An 11,635-nucleotide genomic window follows, 5' to 3' on the forward strand; every position below is an offset into this window, starting at 1 on the left:
ACATGGATTAAATTATTACCTTACATCTTTTAGAAATGTTCAAAGGAATTTTTTTTTTAATTTTGGATATGATTATAAAATGAATGAATTATCCGGGAAGCACTAAACACTCAGTACAGAGAAAAAACATATTCTGGTTTATAGCAGTAAAAGTTTACATAGAATTTAAATGTATTTAGTGTAATATTAATTATCATTATCATTCCCCCACCCAATCATAGTATTGATTAAGTCTCTATTCAGGACTTAGTACTTCTACCCTGATTTTGTTCTCGTGTTCTTTTTTGTGTTAAATTCCTAGCTACGTTGCTTTCAATTACGTTGACAGCCCCTAAATATCAGGACAAAACATAAATTGTAGAGTATAATCAGTCAGTTAGAAATGTCTGTAAAATGCAATACTTTTTTCATAGCTACCCACTTTATCAACTGTATTTCTGTTTATCTTTTCATCTCAAAGTCTATTCAAAATTATGACTGTAAAAATCTATACAATATGGGAATTGCAAAGCAACCAGCATTTGAGAGAAATGTGTAATGTCATTTCAATATATAAACAAACTCAGCTTTTTACAGGAGAGGAGTTTTTGTGTAAGTTCATATATTCAAGAGGTTACAGAACACTTTGTAAGTGAATAATCTCTCTAGCATCGCTACCATTACTAAAAAATTCTTTGTCTCCGGGCTCTTTCCTATCTCACACTAGAAAAATACCACTGAAAGGGAACAGCTTGTCCCTGTGGCTTTTGAACTTAGCGTAGTCAGATGAGTAAGTACATTTTATGCATGCAGTTAGAGGTTAGTAAAAATAAAGATGTGATGAAATCATGCTGGAATTCCAACCTCTTGAATTTCCATCCTAGCACTTCTTCGAGTTTATAAGGAAGATATATGAAGAACGTTTATAGTTTATTTCTATAGGGATTTGGCTACAATCTCCTACACAAAGTCGTTAATGATGAAAAGCTAGAATGTACCATTATGGACCTAAGTTTTCTTTTGTAGTCCTGGTTTAGAATCAAAGCACTCTTCTGCTCTTTTTATTCTAGGCCATGCCATTCTTTTACTTGAATAGAAAAAAAAACCCATATTTTTTCACTTATCACCAGGTGCAATTTAACACTTCCTTCAATTATGACTATGCACAAAAAAACCCACAGCTGTATCAGCAAATCTGTCTATATTTACAAATAGATATTATATACTTTTTCCAGTTGTTACAGATATCCCAAAATATCATTTATCACCATTTTGATGTCATGGTTGATATTAAACCAGCAACTATATCTTATTATTTAATATGTTAAAGAAACAAATATATACCATAATTTAAAAATTATTTTGATAAGTATATTTTAATATAACTGGCTTCCTTTTTAATCCTGCGTATTTTATTTTATGGATTTAAATGGAAAATTCTAAGAGGTTTATAGGCTGCTCTGAACTCTTGAAGGGGTTTACAGGACAAAGAAGTTTAAAAACTCCTGTTCTACTTTCACGTCCTAATCTTGGTCCACATGGGAGAATAAACTCAGAAAGGGATAAAGGCCAATAAAAATTACCTAGGTATGATTGAAAGATATTCTCAGAAAGAGGTTACCGACTGAAAATTTGAACAAAAAAATTGCAATATCATCCCACATCACACAAAGAAAAATCCATAACATCATAAATTTGGCTCTGTCAAAGCAAACATTGGCCTAGCCTAAATTAGGCAGGCTTTATTCTTTATTTTCCCATTGCAATAGGGGAGAGAGACAGACAACCCCACCAAAACAAATGTGGGAAAGGTTTTAAGAGCTGGAATGGAGGAGGAATTTTAGGACAACTATTTTTGCTAATTGGCCTTACCTAAAAAAAAGCAAGCTTTCTCCTATCTTCGTGAGGGGAGGTAATTTTACAACTTAAAGCAAGGCCACTTACTGACGTTAAGCTTCTGCTCGCCCACAGAAACTGGGAGATGGGAGCGCTTTCTTCCTTTTTTTTCTTTGTTTTCTTTTTTTTTTTTTTTTTTTTTTGAGAGGAGTCTCGCTCTGTCCCCCAGGCTGGAGTGCAGTGGCGCGATCTCGGCTCACTACAAGCTCCGCCTCCCGGGTTCACGCCGTTCTCCTGTCTCAGCCTCCCGAGTAGCTGGGACTACAGGCGCCCGCCACCACGCCCGGCTCATTTCGTTTTTGTATTTTTAGTAGAGACGGCTTTCACTGCATTAGCCAGGATGGTCTCTATCTCCTGGCCTCATGATCCGCCTGCCTCGGCCTCCCAAAGTGCTGGGATTACAGGCTTGAGCCACCGCGCCCAGCCTCTTTCTTCCTTGATGAATATATTTCAAAGGGATGGCTCCCAGGTCTTTGAGAAAGACATCCCTGGGTTGTAAATCCTGTGAGAGGCTTTTTTTTTTTTTTTTTTTTACTTACATCTCAAAGGGGAAAATGAATTTTCAATTCCAAGTTTTCTAACATTAAATGCCCTTAAAAATGGAGAACAGGACCTAGGTTCAGGAAGAAGCTTATCTAATGTTTAGTCAAGCTGAGGGAACTATTATGGCCATCCTTGCTATCTTTATCAGTTCCTCGTAGTGTTACTCTTCATAAAATAGAATGAGGAGAAATAATTCAGCTCCTTCAAGAGAGACTATTTCTGAGCATAGGTGTGTGTGAAAGAGAAAGTGTGTTTGTGTGTGTTTGTGTGTGTGTGTAAGTGTATGTGTGGTATTTTGCAGTAATGCACAATGCTGTCAAATAAATATAAATTGGAATTTCATATGAACAACAGAAAAACAAAACCAAGAGCAAGTGGATAAAGAGTTCTTGGGATAAGAAAGACTCAATAAAATGTTGCTTTTTGTTTACTAAATTTGATCAAATAAATTACTAAATAAAATAATATGGCTTTGTCAACACATATAGGGTTTTCTGGCAGTCCTTTTTAAGAAAATAATTCCCATTTCTTTTTCAGTCTGTCTCCAAAAGAAAAGATATGCCATCTAATCTCAATGTAAGCTCTTAATGTACCACAAAAAGCAAATAAATCCAATGTCATTCTTGATTAAATAATCACCTTTTCAGGGCAAAGCCAAGAAGTGTTTTTCCCCCCTCCCTGCCACGGGAACTGTGACCTAATTCTCATTCCTAATCACAGAATCAAAGGTTAGTATTTGAACAACCTGACACTCACTTTAAGTCTTTCTACTTTTCTGCCAAAACTTCAACTTCGTTGACATTCCTTGATTATCCACATTAATGACTGAATCAGCTATTTTTGCCCTTGGATATTTCTTGTTCTTTATATTCTGCGCTACATTTTTTCACACAATAGTAATCCCTGATCGCAATGTTAGAATTAATAATAAGTTAACAACTGATACAGACTGAATGTTTTTTATTTTTCTTGTAATCTTATTTAACCTTATAATCCCATTATTGTTATAATGGCAATTATTTGATTCCAAGAAGTAATACATTTATGATGGCTGATGACAAGCAAGTTTAAACTTGAACTTCTTTGAACAAAGACCTTTTTTTCTCCTTTTGTCCAGAAACTAAAATTATATACACTTTCCCAAGTCTTCCCTTTGCATAACAAAACACAGAAGTTTCCTTGAAACTGAAATTTGGCATCATAATTAATTTTTTCTTTACTTTGAGAATTGCCCTCTGGATAACTTAAGAGAGAAGAGGGTGGGGAAAGAGAGCCATTATGTTTTGTGTCTCCTCAGTGTAAATTAAGTTGCTGGTTTTGGGTCTAAAGGGGGCATGCATTTCCATGATAAAGGGAGAGATCTGTTTCGATTCAGGAATACAAATGGTTAAAAACAAGATAAAGCGATTACCTACTCTAGGACTCTACTTCTGTAGAGAAAACTCCTGGGTACTTCTAATAAGAAAGATATACTGGAGCTTCCTGACAGGAACAGAGTGAGCCTTTGTTAGTCCTGGACTTTTCTGTCACTCACTTATAGATAATATCAAGCACTGTGACAGAGACAAGGTATATATGACTGCTACTTAGACAGTGGGAATGCTAAGCCTCTAATTGAATTTCTCTCTGAGAAAAAGACATTTTCTTGGGGGAAAAGTAACATTTTGTCAAGTAAAAATGATCTGCTAATTGTTGTAGAAAATTTCTCAGTTTTTATATAATTGATCTTAGTTTTATACTTAAGTCTCATTACCCTCTCCACATTATCCATTTGCAGCTTCTTTACAGTATGTTTGTGCTTGCTAGAGTAAAAGTAGACTTTTTTTTTTATTTTTTTAGTTTCTAGAATCTTATTCATGGAAAATCTTCATCTAAGTGGTGGAGTTTTCACATTTAAAATGCCACCTAACAAAATGTTACAAGTATTGTTTTACTGCTGTCTTCCTAATTATTCATGTATGTCTATGTGTATAGAATCACAATCACTTATACTTGTTAATGTCAGGTATAAAATGTTGAAATTCTATATTGTCACTCTAGATGCACAGTCAAATGCACTATTTTCAAGGCGCACTGAATACACGTAGCTTTTCTTTTGCCTGGAGGCATAGAAGGTACACAGTTTCTTCATCATCTGTTTAACTCCAAACCTTTTCTGAAAATTGAAACTTTCTGCTTTGCATATGTGTCTTTATTTCCCTCCTTCTGTTTATTGATATGATTGATTTTACATTCCGGTTACGTTACTTTATAGGAAAATATAGACAGATAAAAATTGCGACTCCCTTGTGTTTGAAGATCGGTTCATCACAGAAGGAATAATGGCTTCTGTTTTGTGTGAAAACTCATGTAAAGGCATCTTGTGCGAGTTTAATATCAGTAAGGGTGGATGAGTCATTTTGTTATATTTGTGTATGAGATAAACACTATTAGGACTTAAGATTAGTGGAAGTTGTGAAAGTACAGCAAATAAGCAAGGATTTCTTTTTTCTTATTTTTTTCAAATATTTTATGTTTTGAACAGAGTTACTGAAAAGAGACAAATCCAAATGCCTGTAAAAGTGAGAATTTTCCACATGTTCTCCCAAGATATGGTGACAAAAAATAAACATCCATTAATAGCTAAAGCTTAATTTTATTTTTTCCTCTAGATAGAATACAATGAAGATGATGATTTATAAATGAATATATCTACCATTAATTTTATATGACTATAAAGAAAATTACTAGTTAAATTTAGTACTAGTTGTTTTAAACTCATCTCTCTTTGCAGCCCCAGAAAATGACATCTACTTTTTCTAGCTCTAGTGTGTGTACGAGAATCTGTCAATCATTTTGCAAGATGTTTTATATCTAAGTGTATCTGTCAGGAAGTCCTATTCAAGATCCATTGGAGTTATTCTGGGCAAACAACTGAAGTAAATCCTTTTGGAAATATTAAAAGTAATTACTAAGCCCAAAAATGTTTGTGCAAATTTGAAAAATGAAAAGTAAATTTTGGAAATATATTGTCAAATCACAATCTATTTAAAGGTTAAAAAAATATGTTTTTGAGAGGTTATTTTAATATTTTAAGTGGTATAAAAATGATGATTTTTCTTTTTTATTCTCAAGGAGAAATTTATTTCAATGAACCAATCTAAAAGAGCTATTTGCCACATGGCTTTCTTTCCAATACTTAATGAAAAGATGCATTTTGTACTACTTTCAAAAAGGTAAAGATTTTTCAAAAAAAATCGCCCATTCCTTTGCTTAATATGCCAGAGTGATTTTGATTGCTTTTGAAATTCTAAAAATGATAGATAAATTAGAGTCATGCTTTTTATTATCATGTTAGATGGACCTTAGTTTCTATACTCTTTTCTTCAAGGTAGATAGAAGAATACCGAGGCATGATCAACAACTTATTAAAAAAAACTTAAATGCTCTACTTAACAAGTAATTAAACTGTTTAAAAAGACAAAAAATGCCTGTAATACTGCTTTTTTAAGTGTGTGAAAACTATTTGTAAAATAAATTACATTTACAATACAAATTTAATTGTATTATTTTAATATATATAAAGCTATATAGACAGGAGGCAATAACAGGTTATAAATGCTTTAAAATCTCAAAATTCTACATTTTCCACTTTCTTTTTATTAACCTGCAAGAGGGATGCTTATGTGAATGTTCTGCCTTCAATTTCCTTAACCTCTCTGTGGATTTTGTTTCTCCCTTCTAAAATGTGTATTTTAATAATAATCCTAACAATATTTTATCATTTTTAAAAATAGATATATTTCAAAGCGAATTGTAATCTGCAGTGGTAACTATTTATTATAAGTTAACAATGTATTGGGAGGTCGAGGTAGACGGATTGCCTGAGCTCAGGAGTTCGTGACCAGCCTGGGCAACACGGTGAAACCCCGTCTCTATTAAAATACAAAAAATTAGCCGGGCGTGGTGGCAGGCGCCTGTAGTCCCAACTATTTGGGAGGCTGAGGCAGGAGAATGGCGTGAACCCGGGAGGCGGAGCTTGCAGTGAAGCGAGATCGTGCTACTGCACTCCAGCCTGGGTGACAGAGCGAGACTCTGTCTCAAAACAAAAAATTCAAAAAAAAAAAAAAAAAAAGAAAAACAATGTAGTCAGTCACATATACAACTCTTATTGAGTATGTACTGTGTTTTCAACACTAGTTTAGGACCTGATATTAATGTAATTCTGAATTCAGTGTTTCCGATTCTTGAAGACAATATCAGCTAACTTCAATTCATATTATAATGATGTTGGCCTAGAAGTCACTTGTATTAGTTTGTCATTGCTGTATAACAAATTACCACCTACTTAGTGATTTACAAAAACACACAGTTATTAGTTTGTAGCCCCTTTATCTTTGCCACATAATATAACATAATCGTGGCAGTGATATCCCATCATATTTATAGGTTCTATAACACCCAAGGAGAAGGGATTATACAGGGTATGCAGAACAGAGGCAGGAAACTTGGGTACATTTTAGAATTCAGCCTACCTATCGCAATATGCCAGGGTCACTTGATTTGAACAGTAGAGGATGGTGACAAATGTGTCTTATTCACAGAAGGCTATGAGAATAGGCTAGATTTGGAAGGGGAATGAAGAAGAAACAAGTGACATGTTCTCCATGAAGTAGACACTCTAAGCCTGCTATCACTGAAATGTACTACTTTGACTTTGTAAAATTAGCCAGTCCTGACAATCAGAATATGAAAGGCATGCTGAATTACCAAATTATATTGAATGTGTCCTGTATTGGTGTTACTCCCTGATATCACAAGACAAGACAAATTGCAATCCAGGGATTTGACTAATGAATGTATCAAAATAGTTATGATGACATTGGAAAAGAAATAGGATCTCAATATTTTGAGATATTAAGCCAGAGACACATGTACATTGATAATGGCACAAAATTGTCTGTATTCATGACTCAGTCCTTGAAAGTTTGTATTACAAAATGAACAATACAATCAACTATTTCTAGTCACTTTATATTTGATTCTTCTGTCACAATGGCTTTCCTCCTCACTTCTATAACTCAGATTGGAGAACGACTGTCTGCAGTTGTAGTATGTAAAAAATAGTCCACATTTTGATGGATCCTTATTACTTATTAAATGTTTAATAGGCTGCAGGGCTCACTCTAAGATCTGTTTCACTTCCCTTGGTGCATATAGTATTACTTGATAGCGGAAGGATACTATCCATTTTTGGAAAGTTTTATAAATAGTATTAGGGAAAACTTCAAGATACTTATTATTTTCTCCTATTTAAGTTACACTGAGTTGAATTTACAAGTATAATAACTTTAATGGGGAAAATTACTAAAGTTAAAAAGAAAATAGTGGGGAGAAAAATCATTACCTGTATATAGAAAACTAAAGAATTAAAGAAACATTTTTCGTGTGTGTGATTTACACTATCTTCAGTGTAATCGGAATAGGGAAAGGTCACAGGGCTCAACAGGTAACCCCCTGCTGCTTTTCTCATCGCTGGTTTCCTGTTCACTCTATACACGGGTCTCTTCTCTTTTTCTAATACATATTGACTTTCTTATTTCACAGACCCTGTGATATTTTGCACAAGGTTGGTAACCCTGAAGATTTTCTTTCACTGCAAAACAAAGGGTCGTTCTTCTGAAGATGTTTCATATATCCTCGTTTTTAAATGTTGTTTAGAAGAGGAAGGAATGCCGTGGTTTAAGGTAACACAGTTTTGTATAAAAATTTCTTTCTTTAAAACCCTAATGCAGGGTTTATAAGGCTTGACCATATGTACTGTGTATATGTGTATACAGTTTAATTATATGTAGAATTAATGTTTACCCAACCTAAAGCATGCATGTGCTTGCATACAAATGTGTGCACATGTATGTTCATGTTTGGGCATGCCCTCCCCCACTCCCACACACAGAAACACGTGATCACACACACATATATATATGTGCGTGTAATTCTGTTCATCTTTCATTCCAACCAGGTTTAGGTATACATATATATATATATATATGTATACACATACATGTATATATATATACCTATACTTGGAATGAACCAACCAATCAACCACCTATTTAATTTGAATTTCAGATAATAATAGAAAATTGTTTACTACAATTTGTATTTTAGATGAACATCAAACAATATTTTGGTATATTTCCCAAGCAACATTAGAGATTATTGCTTGCATTATTGCTTTTCCATGCAACACATTAGAATATTTTATTCCATAGTTGGATCGAATCTCTGTTTATCCTCACTCACCAAAGCCCTCTCTACTAGTTTAGCATGGTATTAAGTGCTACACACGAAACCAAAACAAAACAACTGCAATTGCATCATCTTTTGCAAACAACTCAATCTCTTTCGTTTTCATTTACCTCATCTGTAAAAGGGGATAATAATACCTGTATATCCAAATTAGAAGTAAAGTAAATTATATATGTGTATATATATAGCTTTCAATAAGAATTTTCACATAGAAAGTACTCAGTATTTTGTTTTTATAATTAGCAATGGTACTATCTGTTTTTGTTTTGTGAATATCACTGCACCTTAGCCTTTGATCTCTCTGAGAACTAGACCTTAGATTATGATCGGTCTCCTATGTCTGTTCCCAGAGAGAACTACTATTAAGAGTTACTTTTCAAAATATTGTCTCTGAACATATATGCATATGTACCTAAAATATCTTATAGAAATTAAGTAACGGTATGCCCAGTTGTGGGCCTTGATTTTTCTTCACTCGATGTGTATCTTGAAGATCTTTCCATATAAGCACACATAATTCTATTATTCTGAATTACTGCATAATATGCCAGTACATTAATATAGCATACTTTATTATTATTATTGAGAGAGACAAGGTCTCACCCTGTTGCCCAGGCTAGAGCACAGTGTGTAATCATAGCTCATTGCAGCCTCAATCTCCCAGGCTCAGGGGATCCTCCTGCTTCAGCCTTCTGAGTGGCTAAGTCTACAGGCACAGGCCACCATGACTGGCTAATTTTTTTTTCTCTTTTGGTCGAATAAAATAAAAATGTTACCCAGACTGGATAATATACTTTATTTAAACTGATTTGTAATGATGGACATTTAGGTCTTTTACAGTAATTTGCTATTATAAATGTTTTGACAGGAAATATTTTTGTTTATATATCTTTATTCACAAGAAAATGTATCTGTAAATTCAATTCTTAAAGTTTAATTATTGGATTTAACAGTATACAATTTATGTTGTTGCCAGCCAAGTATTATGATAAGATAATAGACACATTTTATAAATCCCTCATTTTCTGCAAATAAAATTCCTTAGCTTGTAGGCTTGTTTTATTACTGCCTCAACAGCATATAAACAAATACACATATACCGTCTTCCTAGTATTTTTGGAAAAGCTACTCAAATGCCATTAATTATGTGACTGCTTGTATATAACATCACAGATTTTACTTTTATTACTGTTTACTTAATTTAATGGTTACTTAACTAAACACTATTACTTATTTTAAGCATTAAATGTGTATGTCTATTCATTTAATATATATGCCTATATGAAAGGAACAATATAGAGTACTAATGTGCAAAAAGGGACTTGAGTCAATAACTTACTTAAATTCTCCATGCATTCTAAGCCTCAGTTTTCTTATTTTTAAAGGGAATAAGGATTACTTTTCAAGGTGACAGACTTAGCCTTTCCTTAATCTTTGCCTTCTCTTCCTCTTAGTGATATGGACAGGAGATGGAAATACTGGGTAGAAAAGGGCAGTTCCCTGGCAAAGCCTCACCCTCAAGCCCGGATACCTGCTGTCTTAAACGAAAACAGGCATTTCTGTGTTCGTGCTCCAAAAGTTGTCTTTTGGCCCGCCCCACACCCCCTATCCTGCACCCATATGAATCCCGAACCCCAGACTCCAGAAGCAGACCAGCAAGCCCGCAGACCAGCAGAAGGATGGCAGAACGATGTGGCAGAGGAAAGGAGAAGAGGAGGAACATCTGAATGTCAAAATGAGTTCAGCTGGGGGCAGTCAGAGAGGAGTCCAGCCACTGGGCAGCCGGAATCCAGGGGAGGATCACCTTTCCACTTCATCCCCTTCCTCTGCCTCCCCATCCATCCTGCTGAAAGCCACCTCCACCACTCAATAAAACCTGCCATTCACCCTTGGAGTCCATGTGTGACCTGATTTTTCCAAGACACTGGACAAGAGCTCAGATACAGAAAGCTATCACCTTGGCCCTCTGCCCTTGTGAAAAGGCAGAGTTCATTGAGCTGATTAACACTCAAGCCATCTGCAGATGGCAAAGCTGAAAGAGCTTTGTGGCTCACTCCTGCAATCCCAGGACTTTGGGAGGCCAAGGCGGGTGGATCACAAGGTCAGGAATTCGAGACCAGCCTGGCCAACATGGTGAAACCCCGTCTCTACTAAAAATACAGAAATTAGCTGGGCATGGTGGTGTGCAATCCCAGCTACTCGGGAGGCTGGCACAGGAGAATCGCTTGAACCAGGGAGGCAGAAGTTGCAGTGGGCTGAGATCACGCCACTGCACTCCAGCCTGGGTGACAGAGTGAGACACCTTCTCACAAAAAAAAAAAAAAAAAAAAAAAAAAAAAAACCTCAAAAAAAAAAACCCAAAAAAACCTTTGTAACACTGGGGTTGCAGGCACCCACCCCTAGACACTACCACGGGGCTGGAGCCCAGAGCGCTTGCCCCAGCCTCTGCACCTGCCCATCTGCATGCTTCCCCTCCTGCAAGAGGTTTCAGCAGCGGGGTGACAGAACAGGCATACACGCAAGGGGAATTAGGGAACTCTTCCATTTCACTAGGTCACATTAAAAGATTCAAAAAGATATTAAAACATATATATTACCGTATTCTTAAAAAAAAAAACCTGCTATGTAAGCCAGTTTTTACTAGAATACAGGAGGTTACATAGACTAGAACTTTCTGAAAAGAGTGGAAAAGTCCATATCTTTAATGTTGGAGAAGAGAAAGGCAGAACATAGCTTGGGTGACTCTACACTTCCAATATCCAAAAGAATATAGATGTATATAACTTTATAAGGCATACAAACTATTAAAATACTCTACCAGGAGAAACATCATCATTACTTAGGAAATAATTATGTGGATCAAAAGCATGTTTACTTATTTCCAATTCACAATCCCAAAAGGAAGCCTATCTGTTAATAAGCTCTC

General features: G+C 35.2%; 1 long non-coding RNA gene across 1 annotated transcript; it reads left to right on the forward strand.

The window, feature by feature from the left end:
- Positions 1–8,015: 8,015 nt before the first annotated feature.
- On the forward strand, positions 8,016–10,603 carry LOC129136779 (uncharacterized). The gene is made up of 2 exons (XR_010150770.1): positions 8,016–8,144; positions 10,164–10,603. It is a non-coding gene; the product is annotated as an uncharacterized LOC129136779 (long non-coding RNA).
- The last annotated feature ends 1,032 nt before the right edge of the window (positions 10,604–11,635 follow it).

This window comes from Pan troglodytes, chromosome 14, assembly GCF_028858775.2.
Source record: "Pan troglodytes isolate AG18354 chromosome 14, NHGRI_mPanTro3-v2.0_pri, whole genome shotgun sequence".
In the NCBI taxonomy this organism is placed as follows: domain Eukaryota; kingdom Metazoa; phylum Chordata; class Mammalia; order Primates; family Hominidae; genus Pan; species Pan troglodytes.